A 17,366-nucleotide genomic window follows, 5' to 3' on the forward strand; every position below is an offset into this window, starting at 1 on the left:
TGGACAGCCACAGAAAGTCTGGGCGGGGTTAAAAGGGGAGGGCCAGTCCATCCCATCCTGATGGAATCATGGCTCCAGGAGGCACTTTGGCAGGGGCTGCATTTTGCACACTTTATGTTAATGTTCAATACATGAGTAAAACAAATCATGATGAATTCTTATGTTTTCATATGTTAAATGTTAGATCACCATATTTTACAAATCACTGGGGTTTAAGCACCAATTTTTTGTGAATTGAAAAGCAAACAGCAATTTTGAGGCTAAAATAGTTAAACCCAACCATCTGGAGTTAGACGTTTTCCAAATCAGCAATTTTGCCCATATTTCCCAGTTCAGTACTATTTTTTATTTTTTGGAATAAACCCGACAGAGTGAGATTTGTCAAACTAGCTTGTGTCCTTTCTGTGCTCGAAAGGATCCTGCTCTGGATTTTACTTTGCCAAGTAACTAAACAGAAGCACTTTTAGCTTCTTGTGTACATAAAGGCCTCCAGGTTCTTAAATAAAGATGGGAAAGGCTGAAAGGTCTCTTGGAACCTTTTGCCAAAGGAAGTAGAGAAAAGTACTGGAAAATAATACACAAATAAATCTCTGCTAAACATATTTGTCATGTAAGAAATTGGACTTTTTTTTTTTTCTTTATTACCGACTAGTTTTTTTCAGTTCTAAATTCCCACTGTTCTATGTACTCCAAGCACCCCTATAGCTATTTTTGAAGGCATACCACTAGAGTGGCTTAGCACTGGCAGACTATCATTGATGTACACATTTGTATGGGTAATAAGGAAGTAAAATCTCTCATTATCTAGGTGGAAGCTGAGGGGGTGGGCTTTTGAGACTACTATTTTTTTTCACACTGTTTAAAAACAGTTTGCCCCCAAAAATGGAGGGACTGCATCCATAGGGGTCATTCACAAGGTTGTTGGTAAAATGTAGTCATGAAGCAGTGAAATTGCTGACTGCTGGTACGTGATTGCAGACTTTTCTTTCTAGATATATTGGTCAACACGTGTTTAACATCTGCAAACTACTCACGTCTGCCTATACGGATACCATTCACTGCATAACATTTACCATTTTGAGTGTTTTCTATTTAATTCCCATAGCAACTCCACCATAACACTATTAAAGACTCCCACAGCACATACGCGCATGTGCACATAATCTGTTTGTCTGTGCATTCTGAACTTAGTGTATGCATTGCATGTAATATTTTTTAAAAATCTAAAATGTATTTAAGTAAACATCCAAGCGCCGTATGCACTACAGAGTGCTGTAGTGTTTATAGTGCCAAGTGTGCCCCGGAGGGTGCTGTAGTGGTTATGGTGTTTGGAATTTTCCTTTGAAAGCTTGCTGTAATAAATGTCTCTTTTTATCTTTACACCTAGATCAGGCAGTTATACTTCTTAGTAACAGGCAGTTATTTTTATTGTATACAATGTAAAGCAGGAGGTGAGTGATGCTTAGTGAGAAGTCTAATTCTCTACGGGAGACATTTTAAAAAAATGCCACTAAATGTAATATATTGTAGCATACAAACTCATATTATTGACAGCCATTTTAGTAATTAGTGATTTATTTTTAAAGATTTACGAACAACTATGAAAACAAGCCATTAGTCCCATAGTACCATAGCCACTACAATAAATTCGTTTTAACAGTTATGATGCATGGAGTGTACCTTTATGGGCTGACAAGACCCTTGCAAAATATAGTCAAACAAAGTTCTTAGAAAAAAGGTCTCCAATTTGGCAAAAGTTTTCTGTTATTAGATTCCCACTTAAAGGACCACTCTAGTGCCAGGAAAACATACTCGTTTTCCTGGCACTAGAGTACCCTGAGGGTGCCCCCACCCTCAGGGACCCCCTCCCGCCGGGCTCTGGAGAGAGGAAGGGGTTAAACTTACCTCTTTTTCCAGCGCCGGGCGGGGAGCTTTCCTCCTCCTCTCCATCTTGATCGCGACGTCATCGGCTGAATGCGCATGCGCGGCAGGAGCCGCGCTCGCATTCAGCCGGTCGCATAGGAAAGCATTTACAATGCTTTCCTATGGACGCTTGCGTGCTCTCACTGTGATTTTCACAGTGAGAAGCACGCAAGCGCCTCTAGCGGCTGTCAATGAGACAGCCACTAGAGGATTTGGAGGCTGGATTAACCCTCATTATAAACATAGCAGTTTCTCTGAAACTGCTATGTTTATAAAAAAAAGGGTTAATCCTAGAGGTACCTGGCACCCAGACCACTTCATTAAGCTGAAGTCGTCTGGGTGCCTAGAGTGGTCCTTTAACATTCGACCCTCACTGTTCCTGCAGTGGTATATAGCCATAAAGAGTAAACACAGTCCAAAGGTTGTAGCCAAACAGAAATGGGTTATATTAAATATTAGACATGCACAATTCATTTCATTTCGAATCGAACTTCATCCAAATTCGATAATTTGGAAGCGTCTGAACCGAAAAACCGAAACAAACCGAAACAAAACAAACTAATTATTTTAGATCCATTGTTTTTAAAAGTATAGCAAATTGGAGATTTATCCTCTAAGCTACTGAAATAGCAAAATAATGAAAAGGGCTTTTTCTTAATTTAGTTTATTTTCACCTGTTTAGTAGATAGCTCTCTAATGTGTTACTCTTATGTCATATTTCCATATTAAAGGCTACCAAATTAGGGAAGTATCTACTAAACACAACAGCTTCCTAATTTGGTTTCCTTTTGTGGGATTGCCATATTTGAGGATACAATTTGGGTTACTGTTTTTTTAAAGTATATTTAAAGTACCAAATTAGGGAGCAATTTAGTAGATACATCCCTAATTCGGTAGCCGTTAATGTGGGATTACCATATATAAGCACACTAAATTAAGGTGCGATCTACTGATCTACTGACTCCCTAAGTGGTGACCTATAGAATGTAAGCTCGTTTGAGCAGGGTCCTCTTCAACCTATTGTTCCTGTAAGTTTATTTGTAATTGTCCTATTTATAGTTAAATCCCCCTCTCATAATATTGTAAAGCGCTACGGAATCTGTTGGCGCTATATAAATGGCAATAATAAATAAATAAATAATGGTATTTCCATATTTAACCTCTTAAGGACCAAGCTTCTGGAATAAAAGGTAATCATGACATGTCACACATGTCGTGTCCTTAAGGGGTTAAAGGGACACTCCAGGCACCCAGACCACTTCTGCCCATTGGAGTGGTCTGGGTGCCAACTCCCACCACCCTTAACCCTGTAAGTGTAATTATTGCAGTCTTTATGAACTGCAATAATTACCTTACAGGGTTAAGTTCTCCTTTAGTGGCTGCCTATCAGACAGGCACTAGAGGGACTTCCGTGTCCTTAGAACACAAAAAGTGATTCAAACGACGCTGGACGTCCTCACGCTATGCATGAGGACCTCCAGCGTCACCCGAATCCCCATAGGAAAGCATTGAATTAGGTCTCCCCCACCAGCTGACATCCGCGGGGAGGAGCATGGGTGGTGCCTGACCCAGCACCGAGGGACATTTTCGCTAGACTCAGGTAAGTCACTGAAGGGGTTTTCACTCCTTCAGCAACATGGGATGGGGGGTGGGAGGGAGAGGGGCACTGCAGGATCCTGCAGTGCCAGGAAAACGGATATGTGTTCCTGGCACTGGAGAGCCCCAAAAGGATACCATATTAGGACGCTGTTTACAAAAGCTCTAATGAAAATACTTGTCTTTACACTATCATGTTCCCTGTCTAGTGATGTCCCGAACGGTTCATTGGCGAATAGTTCCTGGCGAACATAGCGTGTTCGCGTTCGCCACGTATGGCGAACATATGCGATGTTCGGTCCGCCCCCTATTTTATATTTTTTTGTTTGTGGCCAAATTTACAAATACTAAGTAAAAATTACTTAGTATTAGTAAATTGTGCCCCTACTCGCAATACCGCGAGTAGGGGCATGTCTATTAAACAGCCTGTGGCTGCTCACTGTTAAAAAAAAAAAAAAGGGTCCCCCCTCCCTGAGCCGGTGGGGGCCCTAAAGTAAAAAATGGGGGATGACCTATTGTCCTTCTCCCCTGACCCCACCCCTGAGCGGTGGGTGGGGGCCCTAAAAAAAACAATAGGGGGGGACCTACTGTCCCCCTCCGGCCCCCACCCCTGAGCGGTGGGTGGGGGCCCTAAAAATAACAATAAGGGGGACCTACTTTTTTAATGGTAATGAGGGGGGGACCTACAGTAGGTCCCCCCCCTCATTACCATTATGGCCCCCACCCGCCGCCCAGGGGTGGGGGCCGGAGAGGGGGAGGACAGTAGGTTCCCCCCTCATTATCATTATGGCCCCCACCCGCTGCCCAGGGGTGGGGGTCGGAGGGGGGGGAGGACAGTAGGTCCCCCCCTCATTACCATTATGGCCCCCACCCGTCGCCTGCCTATTGAAGTCTATGGCGGTTCTCCCGGTTCGCGAACATTTGCGGAAGTTCGCGGTTCGCGAACAGAAAATTTCATGTTCGCGACATCACTATCCCTGTCATTTAACATTTCTTTAAGGTTATGTACTAAACTCCAAATTTGATCATAAAAATGCCAAATTAGTTAAAATGACCAAAGTGATTAACCCTTTACAACAAAGGATTAAACAAATACCAATAGATCATGACAGTCCTGGCACCGTGTCTGTCATTAAGTGGAAAAAAATCTAATTTGGTAATTTATCAAATTTATCATCTTATTTGCATATATTTTTTTTTAATTCTTTATTTATAACAAGGCTAAACACCAATGACATAAACTACCGTGGCATATGTATAACAACATGGACAGAATCATGAGCAAATACATGTATAGCGAACCGTGCAGATGAGGAGATAAATCGCCATGGTCCCTTTGCTGATAGTGAAAGCGTGCTGTCCATGAAATGTCCATAATAATACATGGTGTCCAACCGATTTTTGAAATAATAAAATCGAAGCCAAACAAAAAAGAACGGCCATAGCACTTGAAATACATTGTGTCCGTAACTAGGGCTACATATTCACATAGCTTACTTGTGTAATAAGAACCTAGTCATAGTCCAATGGTGGGGGCACCCAGTAATGTGAGAGTATACGTTCAATCGAGGCCTCCAGGCGTTAGCGCCCCTCACCAATCAGGGCGCGGGCATGGTCAATGTAAAAACGGACAAGAGTATGGAGCCATTCAGAGTAGTAGTGGCCAAGAAAGAAAAAGGGTAGATAAGAAAGATAGACATGGGATAGGGGATCAGAGGAAAGAGAAAGTACAGGAAAAAGGGTAAAGAAAAAAGGAGTCATGGGGGGGGAAAGGGATGAGGGAGGGGAGGAATTTCACTTGTGTCGCCCCTCAGTGCCCCATAAAACAACATACTGACAGAAGGCTTCTCGAGATAGTATCTAGTGAAGATTAGCACAGTCCCCAACTGGCTAGCCTCATCCTTGATGCCTCTCATTAAAAACCCCAGCAGACCTTTGCAAGGGGACAAGTCAAGGAGGGACTTATCTTCAGAGAGTACCAGTTAGGGAGCGCGCGAACCATATCTTATCAAATGTTGAGGTCGTGCCTCTGACCTTTGCTGTAAGTTTGTCCATAAGGAAAGTGTCTTTAATTTTTTGTATCACTATGCAAAGCGGGGGCGTGGAAGGTTGAAGCCATACCTGTGCCAGGGCCCTCCGTGCCGCGAGATTCACTTTGTGTACCAGCTTCTGTTCGGTTCTGGTCCAGTCCTCTAGAGGTCTGGCCAGAAGGAACACCCACGGGTCCAGCCCAATCTCCCTACCAAAGATATCCTTCAGTAAGTCTGACACTAGTCTCCAGTATTTTTGGGTCTCAGGACATTCCCACCACATATGCAAGTAAGTCCCTTTGTGTCCGCACCCTCTCCAGCACAAGTCAGTAGTCGTTCTATGCATCCTAAAAAGTTTCACCGGGGTGGTGTACCACCATAACATGGTCTTATAAGCTTGCTCCTGCATAGATACACATATGGAAGAGGTCGCGGCCGCCTCCCATATCTCCTGCCATTCGACCCCTTCCAGCTCCTCACCTAGATCGGCTTCCCATTGGGCTGTGTAGGTAAGCTCTCCCCATTCGGAGGTGGAATTAGAGATGTGTGCATATAAAGCCGTTATGAGGCCCCTTGGGAATTGTTCGTTAAGGCACATGGTTTCGAAAAAGGTGAGTGGCTGTGTCGCGCTAGTTCTAATCCCCGGGGCTTGTGCGTAATCTCTGAGCAGGAGATATCGAAAGAAATCCGAAGGGCGTAGAGCAGCTCTAGTTTTTAATTCTTCAAATTGAAGGATTAAACTGCCTTCATACAAATGGCATAAGCGTTGGACACCCGTGCTTTCTATGCCCTTGAAATCCTTTACGTCTAATCCCGGGGTGAACGTTTTGTTCCTCAAATAAGGAGTTAGCGGAGACAATTTGGAGGATAACCCATATTTGATTGACGCCACGTCCCATATTTTGATCGAGTTTGCTATGGCTGGACACTCGACCCGTGTAGCCGGTCTGTGGTCCCGGGGGACCCACATGGCGAACTGGGGCATATCAGGTCCCATAAGAGACGACTCTAAGTCCACCCATCTCCTTTCGTCTGGAGGAGAGTGCCAATGCGCTATTTGTGTTAGCTGGGCTGCCAAATAATAGAAGTAAAAATTGGGTAAACCCAGGCCCCCCCTCGATTTCGCTCTGTACAAGATATTGCGGGAGACCCTTTGTCTCTTATTCTGCCATATGAATTTCCCTACCGCCTGCTGGAGTGTTCCCAGATCCGACTCAGTCGAACCGGGAGGGCTTGAAATAGGAATAAAATTCTGGGAAGCACATTCATTTTGACCGAGTGGATCCTACCGATCCACGAGATCGGTTTATCCTGCCATTTCTCCATATCCGTAATCAGAGTGCGAATCAAGGGGGAATAGTTTTGTTGGAAGAGCTGGGTGGGGTCCGCCGTCAGTTGGACCCCCAAATACTTTATTTGGTGTCTCGCAATGCGAATATTGTGAGCGGACCCCACGCAGATGATGTCAGAGTCTCGCATACAAACAGGGAGCGCGCTCGATTTAGGAAGGTTCACCTAAAGTCGCCATAAGATTCCAGTACCGTTGCCAGCGCCTCCATGGACCTTGACGGGTCCGTCAGAGTCAATAATATATCATCCGCGAATGCTGACACAACATATCTCCGGTCCCCCACTGCTATCCCTTGAATCTCCTGGGTACAGCGTACCTTCTGTAACAGAAGTTCAAGTGACAAGGCGAAAAGCAGAGGTGACAAAGGGCAGCCCTGTCTGGTCCCGTTGCCCAAGGTAAAGGGTAAAGCCCGTGATCCCGCTATTCGAACCCGCGCCCGTACATCCGTATACATTGCCCTGATAGCGGTGGTGTAAGCAAGAGGTAGGCCAAAGTGCCGGAGAACTTCGAACAGATAGGGCCACTTAACCCTATCAAAAGCCTTTTCCGCGTCAAGTAACAGGACCATTGTTGGTATCCCCCTAGTCGCCTGCCTCCAGATCAGGTCAATGTTGCGCCGGGTATTCTCGTAGAGTTGTCTACCGGGTATAAAACCCACCTGGTCAGGGTGTATCAGACTCGTTAAGAAGGGGTTCAGGCGAGTCGCCAAAATTTTAGCAAAAATCTTGGAGTCGTGGTTTATTAGCGATATCGGACGGAAATTTTCAGGGACCGTATCGTCCCTGCCCGGTTTTGGCAAGAGACCCACGTCGGCCAGCGACATGTCCCTGTCAGGTGTACCCCCCTCCATAAGATCGTTAAATAACGCTTCCATATGTGGAGCGAGTTCTTCGCAAAAGATCTTGTAGTACCCTCCCTCAAAACCATCCGGACCCGGGGCCTTATTACCTTTCAATGTCGAGATCGCTGCGTCTATTTCGTCGGCCGTGATATGCGCTCCCAAGATGGCTGCGTCCCCTCCGCTTAACTTCGGCAGAGACAGTGGAGCCAGAAAATCCATTGTTTTGTCTATCTCACACTGTAGGTGATCGCTGTCACCCCCTCCCCCCCCCCGGAATGATTGTGTAATTTAGTGTAGTAATCAGTAAAAACTTTCGCTATTTCGGTGGGGTCCGTGCAATAGTTGCCCTTGGCATTCTTAATTCTCGTGATGTGAGAATGACCTTGTCTCGGGCGAAGAGATCTAGCCAACAGCGTATCCATTTTATTGGACTTTTCGTAGTATGTCCGTTTGGACCACACCACGGCCCTAGCTGTGTCATCCAGGAGCGCCTCGCGTACCGACGCGCGTTGTGTTTGTACGTTCACGTGGTGGGGGACGGAGCAGCCTTGTGTTGCTCTTCCGCTTTCCCTTGGGCCTCCAGGAGGGACGACAGTAATTGTGTTTTGCGTTTCTTTTTTAAGGTGGCTTCACGGATAAATATGCCACGTATAACCGCCTTGTGAGCGGCCCATACTGTGGCCGGGCTGAGATCGGGCGCCGTGTTTCGAAGGAAATAGTCGGATAATTCCTGTCGGACTGACTCCACCACGACCGGATCTTGTAGCAGGGAGGTATTCAGTTTCCAGGACCACGGGGGCGCTGTACACAAGTTGTCTAAAGTCAACGTGACTTCCGCGTGATCCGACCAAGTTATAGATCCGATCGTGGATGTCGAGATCCTCGACGCTGATTGTGAGTTTACCAGAAACATGTCGATTCTGGAATAAGTTCCATGGGGTGCAGAGTAATAAGTATAGTCTCGGTCATCTGGATGGCTTATTTGCATATTTAAATCAATTTGTGTGAAAAATAAACTGGATTGCTATGAGAATTATTCCAATTAAACAGCTAAATTGTATAGCAATTGTCTTCATTGGCAGATTCAACTATCGCATATTGAAACCTCCCAGGACACTAAACTGAATGAATAGATAAATAAATGGGCCACTGGATGTATACATGCATATAAGCAAATAGGGTCTGTAACGAATGCTGGTATTACTGATACCCGTTCGTTCGCTTCCTCCCGAACTGCTAGATACTTGATAATTATAGCTTGCAGTTCGGGTGCCGATTCATACGTTCTCCAGAGTAAAATACAACATACAAGTAAATCCAACGGGTAATCAGACACATACCCAAACATCAGCCTAGACTAGATGAAGGGTACAACAGGAATGTTTTATTCAGGCCAGGTGGCCGGCTTTGATGCATGTCAAGGGTACATTATACACGCCCACAGAAACTCCCACAACCTGCCCACTAAATTACTGAATCACAATGACTTGATATAAAATACAAAATATGAAAAGCACATAAGAATACACATAAATACTATAATGTAAATTACGTAATGTTATATCACCGGATAGCCTGGATCTGAGCACCCAAGTTGTCCAAATAGCGCCCATATCCCACGAATACAGCCAAATCCCTACAGGTGTAAAGTTTTGACCGCTCACGAGACGCTTGCCCCAAATAGTTCCATAGTTTTAAGGGTAGCGGTCGGTCAATTTCGGGTGTTCCAAACCCGAACAAAACCACAAATGGTTCCCCTGGCTCATTGGAAGTGTTTGTTCACCGGGTTTGTGCGAACAAACCAACCGAACAGCAATCTCCTGGCTTGCCTGTGAAAAGAAGCAGGCGATCGCAAAGTTGACCGGTGTTCGCCGAATCGAGTGTCCGACTTGGAGCTCCAGACACTCGACGACCAAGTCCTGGTTGTACGAACAGCGACCACACAGGAAGAGCGCTAATTTCTGCGGTTTTCTTGAACTTAATGAGCCAGGGGGGTGGTCGGTGTTCGGTAGATTTATCTACCAGACCAAAAAATAGCGAAAGGGAACCAAAGTAGGTAGTTTTATTCACAGGGTTATCCCCTAAAGTGTGAATTTAAAATCAAATTTTTATGGCCATGAAAACTGAACTAAACAGGAAGATGACTTGACATTTTCCAATTTGGCTATTTCGGCCCAAAAATTTTAAATTAACTAGGAATTCACTTTCAATTTCTGACAATTTAGAGGTTATTAAATAATTCTGATAGTGATAGTCCCTGCAACCTTTCCACAGTCTACCTCTCCAACAAGGATCATTTCCTTCCTGGTTCCCTACTCAGGAGGAAGTGAGTGGTGACTAGGTAAATATACAAGTGAGAGAACATTAAATGTGACTATAACCACCCCAGTGTGTGTCAAATGATGGAGGCAAATATGAAAATGTCCCTGGGACTCTCTATTAAGCTAAGACTTGCTGATCATCATATGAAATATGAACCATGGCCATGTATAGTGCAAGGTAAACCATAACTGCTTTATATTAACATGCCTTCTTATATTGCTCTATATGTATTATCCAGGACCTCTAGATACCAAATTGGTCAATTCTAAAGTAGAGCTCCAATGCATTCTTAGCTGGAGAGGAGAGTAGATTGTGGTACACTGCACGTAGACTGACCTTAGAGATCAAAGAATGCCAATCAGAGCTTTAGGGGACCATTCTATAGACTGTAAGCTTGATTGAGCAGGGTCCTCTTCAACCTATTGTTCCCCTCTCGTTTTTTGTAATTGTCCTATTTATAGTTAAATCCCCCCCTCTCATAATATTGTAAAGCGCTACGGAATCTGTTGGCGCTATGTAAATGGCAATAATAATAATAAATAATAACATTCACACTATAGAGTAGACCAGAGGTTTTCCTGTTTGCAGAGTTTGGGAAGGAAAGGTACAGAGTTGGGATGGGAGATTAGCTGGAGAGACAGGAATACCTGAAAATGGGGGGAAAAAAGGGCTCACAAAGGCCTTGATGACTCCTATACTGTTTGGAATGTGCTCCAAGTGCAAAGTAGCTTGAGAGAAATTACCAAAATAAAATATGGATTCAAATTTAAGCACATGCACACTTTTACTACCTTGATGATGGGAAGTTGGCCGTGGGTGCAGTGACTCTTACACACTGATACACCGGACACACAGATACTTGCTAGTCTTTGGAATTAGTGAATCCAACTGGGATGAAACTGCAGTACTCATAACCATAAGCACTGTAACTGGATTCCAAACCCAAACTAGCTACAAATTAACAACTGTTAATCGGTGCTCATCCAATATACTGTCAGGTTGCTAAGGTGTATCCAGAATAACTCCTAAAACATCACCAATTGAGGAAGAACAACACAATTCAAATGGAAATAGGGGGGATATATGTATGAGCTGGCTAAATGGAAGGCTAGCAGGCTACCATGGTATTCCGATTCCTCTCACGGTAAATAAAATATAAAGAGTTAAGCCTCTATTGATCAAGATAAAGGCAAACAAAATCTCTGCAATGCCAGTTTTAATTTTGTCTCCCGTGTCCATGGACGAGGTAAATCATCCTGACTGATGTATATTTACTTTTCTAGTCTCAATTCTTGCCAATGATTTGCCACGTAGTCCTTTATATGCCCTGCTCTAGTTATTTTTAAAATCTGTAGAAAGAATGATCTGGCTGAGTCTTAGTAGGAACTATTAGTCACATATCACACCTGCGCGTTTTGTGCTATGTCCTTTTATCAGGGCTGTTTATTCCTCTCCACACCAAACCTGCAGGTGTCTACAGCTATTATTATCGCTGGGACCGAAAGGTCCTTCTAATTCTAGAAAAACCCTGCATCTACAGCACATTCCTAAAATGGTTAATTCCATACATAAACAGTGACAAATCCTACAGACAAAGCTCAGACCCTATTGCACAGATGGTAGAAAAGAGAAATCTTAGCTATAACACGAAATTGGCAGCTACATACTCAACTGACAGTGATCGTATTTTAACACGACCTTTACTGTGTTAAAGAGAAAGGAAACACATTTCTTTCCATTGCATTTTGTATCCCACTGACTCAGAAGGATTACAATGGAATCCAACAACAACTGATTAGAAAGTCCTGCCAGAAGTCAATTTACCCGAGCAGTGACTAAGCTAGGAGCGGACTGCATAGAATGTAGAAAGAATCGCTATAGCACGGTTATTGACCAAACTGTTGGGTATTATGAAAATTTACAAAGGAAAATGCTACTGCTGGGCCAAAGTAGTTGAACTGAAAAACATGTTCATATCAGCTATAGTTCTAGCTTGTTACGTTGTCCAAAAATGTACCTTTGCCATTTATCTGCAGTTCTGGGCTTAGTAAATAACTCTGTGAATGAGAAATATTGAACGTCTGCGACTGCTGAGTTATACAACAGGACTTTTTGCACAGGAAACGCCAGTGTTTGCAAAATGTCACTATTATTATTATTATTATTATTATTATTATTTATAAAGCGCCAACAAGTTCTGTAGCGCTGTACAATGGGTGGACTAACAGACACGTGTTTGTAACCAGACGAGTTGGAATAAATAATAACAAAAACAACCCTCTCAGTCCTGAAACTGGCTAATCTTGGAAACCGGCCTTCATCAATCCGTTTTAAGACTCCGTTTCTCCAAATTCAATGTTTCGAAAATGGTGTGCTATAAAATAAAAAAATGTATTAAACAAAGCTATACAGCAATATGGCAAATGTAAAATGCAATTATCTTTTTTTCTTGTTTGACATTCCGTAAGACAGTTGAACAGCACTGCGGAATATGTTGGCGCTATATAAATTGTGATGATAGTGATAATAAAATTGTACACCTAGCACTGTTTATTTAGGCAGGGTTCTCTGGGGGAGACAGAAAGAAGGGAACTGTGCATTGACCACTGGATATGCCAACCCAGCACAGATATTTTAAATTCTTAAAGAGGAACTACAACTTCCCAGGATTTTTATTATCATGTTTCCTAACCCCTATATTTACCAAATATGTATTTGTGAATTGCGAAAGATTAAATTAAATGTAGCACTTGTATTCTGGTACTGGGCACCTCCATTTAAGCTCCCTGTCAATCATTGTCATAAACGTTACCTATTTCTGACAGTGAGCATAGTGGGGGGCGGGGGGATAAACTCAAACAAACTTTGTGCTCTTCCTTAACACAATTTACATGTGATTTTCAATGTTTTATTCAACTGTGTGATTTCCAGAGAAGTGAAGCTTTGAACGCTAATCCCCTGTATCAATTTTAAAGATTGCCAGCTCCATAGATGACATTAAGAATCTCCAAACATGAACTGCAGAAGCTAAGCATTTGGTTCCAAAGCATTCAGAACACAAATAAATGCACAGTATTGTAGAAATGTATTATGTTATGTCAACATTCTAAAGCTCTTTTGTTGGGCCTTTCTCCAAGCAACAATAAGTACAGTATTCAGAAACATTATCTGTTTTTAATATTAATTATCCATCTACTTAAAGGGAACACTATAGGCACCATAACAATTTCATAAAAATGGAGATCCCTGGACTTGGCTCATCTTCAAGGGTTAAATCATTGTAGAATGGTGTTTACCCCAAGGCTGTGTTGCAGCACTGAATCACCACGACTCTCTGTCCTTCCATTTGATGAAACTCAGAAAACCGGAAGGCTCTTGCAGAATTGTGCAGCGGCGCCGCTGATTGGCTGAGAGCGGTCACCTGATGCTCTCATCAGTTTTGTGACACCCCATTCATAAAACCACCTTGAAAATTAATTAAGCAGGTATCGCAGCCTGAAGTTGTTGTCCACGATTATTGCAGAAAAATCACTTTATCTCAGCTGCAGGTGAGGCTAGGTTTGAGGTGCTGGGAAAGCAATGGTTATTGTCAAATTGTTTGAAAACTCTATGACAAAAAAACAAAGGGAAGGTGCCCAAAACTCTCTGTTTAATGTACTGATAATCCGTGATGGTTTTTATACAAACCACAGAAACATAAAGGGTTAGATGCAAGTAATACAAAACATTTTGACAGATTCTTCCTTTCCTTTCAGTGTGCCAGACACCCCCAAAATAGTGCTATACCATGTCCTTTGTCTCCAAAACAAAAGCTTGACAAATAGGTCATCCGTGTCTGTAAATAGGTCACCTGGGGGCGATTTATAAAGGTGCCATTAATAAATAAATGAGGCAGAGTTCTAAAAGTGGGAAATTCATAATAGATACAAATGGAATGTACCTGCTCCCTGTATGGGTTTCCATGGTGATATCTTCACTTATAGAACTTTGAACTACTTTTCTATTAGGGACACTTCAATAAATCTCTCCCATTGTACCAAACAAATGGTCAGACATTGTTTAGTGAAATAGTTCAGCATTCTTCATAATGATCAACAGTTCCCATTGATACCTCTTAAAGGGACACTGTAGGCAACCAGACCACTTCAGCTAATTTAAGTTATCTGGGTGCTGTGACCTTTTTGCACTTTTGCACATGTTTACATTGCAGCTCTAAGTCTGCCCTCTGTGGCTGTCTAACAGACAGCCACTAGAGGGCTTCCGGAATCCAAATGGACTTTTGGTCCGTTATCTGATGCTGGACGTCCTCACGGACCTCTAGCATCAGATTTTCCCCATAGGAAAGAATTGAATAATGCTTTCCTATGGGGAGGTCCAATGCGCGTGCGGCCATTGCCGCACATGCACATTAGGTTTCTCCCGCTGGCTGACATCGGCTGGGGATGAGCATGGGCAGAGGTAAGTGGCTGAAGGGGTTTTAACCCATTCAGCCCCACGGAGGGAACAGGGGGGGGGGGTATTAACCCTATAGTGCCAGGAAAACGGCTTTGTTTTCCTGGCATTATAGGACCCCTTTAAAATCGTAAACTACATCAATTTGAGAAAAGTATAGTTGGAAAAGCTGAATGATGACTAATGACTAAATCCTGTCTATACTCCAAGGTAGGCGAGAAAGCAGACTAGAAATGACATTATTTTCTTCCTGGTAAAATACTCAGATCTAGTTATTGTATTATAGCATATAATATCTGATTAAGTTGTGTTAACATATGTTTCACTGGCATTAAAACGCTGTATAATTATTACAATTTACATTGTGCAGATGCACTATTTACAAATCTCATCTTATTGAAATGACAATACTAATATTAGCTGAACTGGGGGGTTGGAACGCCAGCATAGCAGATGCTTCAACAAGATTTGCTTCTGACACCAAGAGCAACACATCAAGCATAAACGGAACGCATTGAGATAAAACGTATTAGGCCATTATTATGTAACCCTTTCTTGTTTTACATGTGCTATCTCAACAATCTCTGCCTTACTTATACATGCCAGTGACAGTCAATCCTGGCCTTCAGATATTGGACAATCCTGATTTCCTCCAGTTAGTGAAACATCTAATGCCCATAAAGACCTTTATACTAACATTCGATATACCATAGATCTTTTATAGTGATACATATGCTCTAGAATGATCAGTGATGGCGAACCTATGGCACGCGTGCCACAGGTGGCGCGCCGGGCCCGCTCTGCTGGCACGCGGCCATAGGTCGCCGGGAGAGAGGGGGCCGCTGGCTGTCTGCAGAGTAGGCACCTGCCTGCCCGAAACGGCAGGTGCCTACTCTGCTTCCAGGCCGGGAGGCAGGGGGAGGGATCTAGCAAGCAGCTCCCCTGTCCTCCCGCGCGATACTGTGTGGAGCGTTGCCGCGCGTTACCATGGCAACGCTCCACACAGCATCGCGCAGGAGGACAGAAGAGTTGCTAGCTAGCTGCCACAAACAAACTTACCACCGGACCACCAGGGATCGCTGTGCCCCCCCCCCCCCCAAACCACCAAAGGTAAGAGGGAGGGGGGGGGATACAGCATTGATATATATTTTCTTTTGTTTTGTTTTTTAGTATTTTTACCCCTACCACCCACAGCACCCCTACCACCCCTTACCCCCACAGCACCCCTTACCCCCACAGCACCCCTTACCCCCACAGCACCCCTTACCGCCCCTTACCCCCACAGCACCCCTTACCGCCCCTTACCCCCACAGCACCCCTTACCGCCCCTTACCCCCACAGCACCCCTTACCGACCCTTACCCCCACAGCACCCCTTACCGCCCCTTACCCCCACAGCACCCCTTACCGCTCCTTACCCCCACAGCACCCCTTACCCCCCTTACCCCCACAGCACCCCTTACCCCCACAGCACCCCTTACCCCCTTACCCCCACAGTACCCCTTACCCCCACAGCACCCCTTACCACCCCTTACCCCCACAGCACCCCTTACCCCCACAGCACCCCTTACCCCCACAGTACCCCTTACCACCCCAGCACCCCTTACCCCCACAGCACCCTTTACCACCCCTTACCCCCACAGCACCCCTTACAACCCCGCACCCCTTACCCCCACAGCACCCCTTACAACCCCTTACCCCCACAGCACCCCTTACAACCCCTTACCCCCACAGCACCCCTTACCCCCCACAGCACCCCTTACCCCCACAGCACCCCTTACCACCCCTAGCACCCCTACCACCACAGTACCACCCATAGGACCCCTACCACCACAGTACCACCCATAGGACCCATACCACCACAGTACCACCCACAGCACCCCTACCACCCACAGCACTCCTACCCCCAACACAGCACCCCTACCACCCCTTACTCCCACAGGACCCCTACCACCACAGTACCACCCACAGCACAGCACCCCTACCACCCACAGCACCCCTACCCGCCCACACACACACAGCACACCCCACACACAATGAGCACACCCCCCACACACTGCACCCCACACACACACACACAGCCCTCCCCACCATTACACACACACACACACTGCACCCCTCAATGCAGTATGTGTGTGTATTCAGCAGTCTGTCTGTATGTGTACTCAGCGGACTGTGTGTGTGTGTGTGTGTGTATTTAGCGGACTGTGTGTTTATGTATTTAGCTGATGGGGAGTGTGTATTTAGCGGACGGTGTGTGTATGTATTTAGCGGACGATGTGTGTATGTGTTTAGCGGACGGTGTGTGTATGTATTTAGCGGACTGTGAGAATGTGTTCTGCAGTCTGTGTGTATGTATTGCATTTGTTGGAGATACTAATAAATATACGCTGAATTTTATCTATTTATATCATTATTTAAAATCTGTATCATTGAACTCTCTGTTGTGTTCTTCTTTTAAAACAAAAGTTGTTAATTAGTTCGGACAACTGTACAAGTTGTTTTTTCTAAACTTAAACCTCAGTATTCAGGTTTAATTGCAGTGTTGGCACTTTGAGGAAAAAAAAGTTGGCATATATTGCGGTTTGGGCACTCGGGCTCAAAAAGGTTCGCCATCACTGCTCTAGATCCAATATCAATCTTTGTTTTATTCAAGGAAACCCAAATTGTTTCGAGTGCACGTGGAAAAGCATGAATTCAGACACCAGACGTGTGTTGGTTATCACAATAAGCCTCTGACCTTTATTTGTCAGTTGTGTTTTTATACATTAAAAAGTGCGCAAATACTCATAGAACAGTAGTAGGAAGGGAGTGGAAAGGTAAATGGAGTACAGATAAGACATAGGGATGAA

General features: G+C 44.3%; 1 protein-coding gene across 2 annotated transcripts in view; it reads left to right on the forward strand.

Moving 5' to 3' along the window:
• Positions 1-17,366, forward strand: part of PLCB1 (phospholipase C beta 1) — a 739,173-nt gene that overhangs the window by 445,950 nt on the left and 275,857 nt on the right. The gene's annotated exons all lie outside the window — the stretch shown is intronic.

This window comes from Pelobates fuscus, chromosome 2, assembly GCF_036172605.1.
Source record: "Pelobates fuscus isolate aPelFus1 chromosome 2, aPelFus1.pri, whole genome shotgun sequence".
In the NCBI taxonomy this organism is placed as follows: domain Eukaryota; kingdom Metazoa; phylum Chordata; class Amphibia; order Anura; family Pelobatidae; genus Pelobates; species Pelobates fuscus.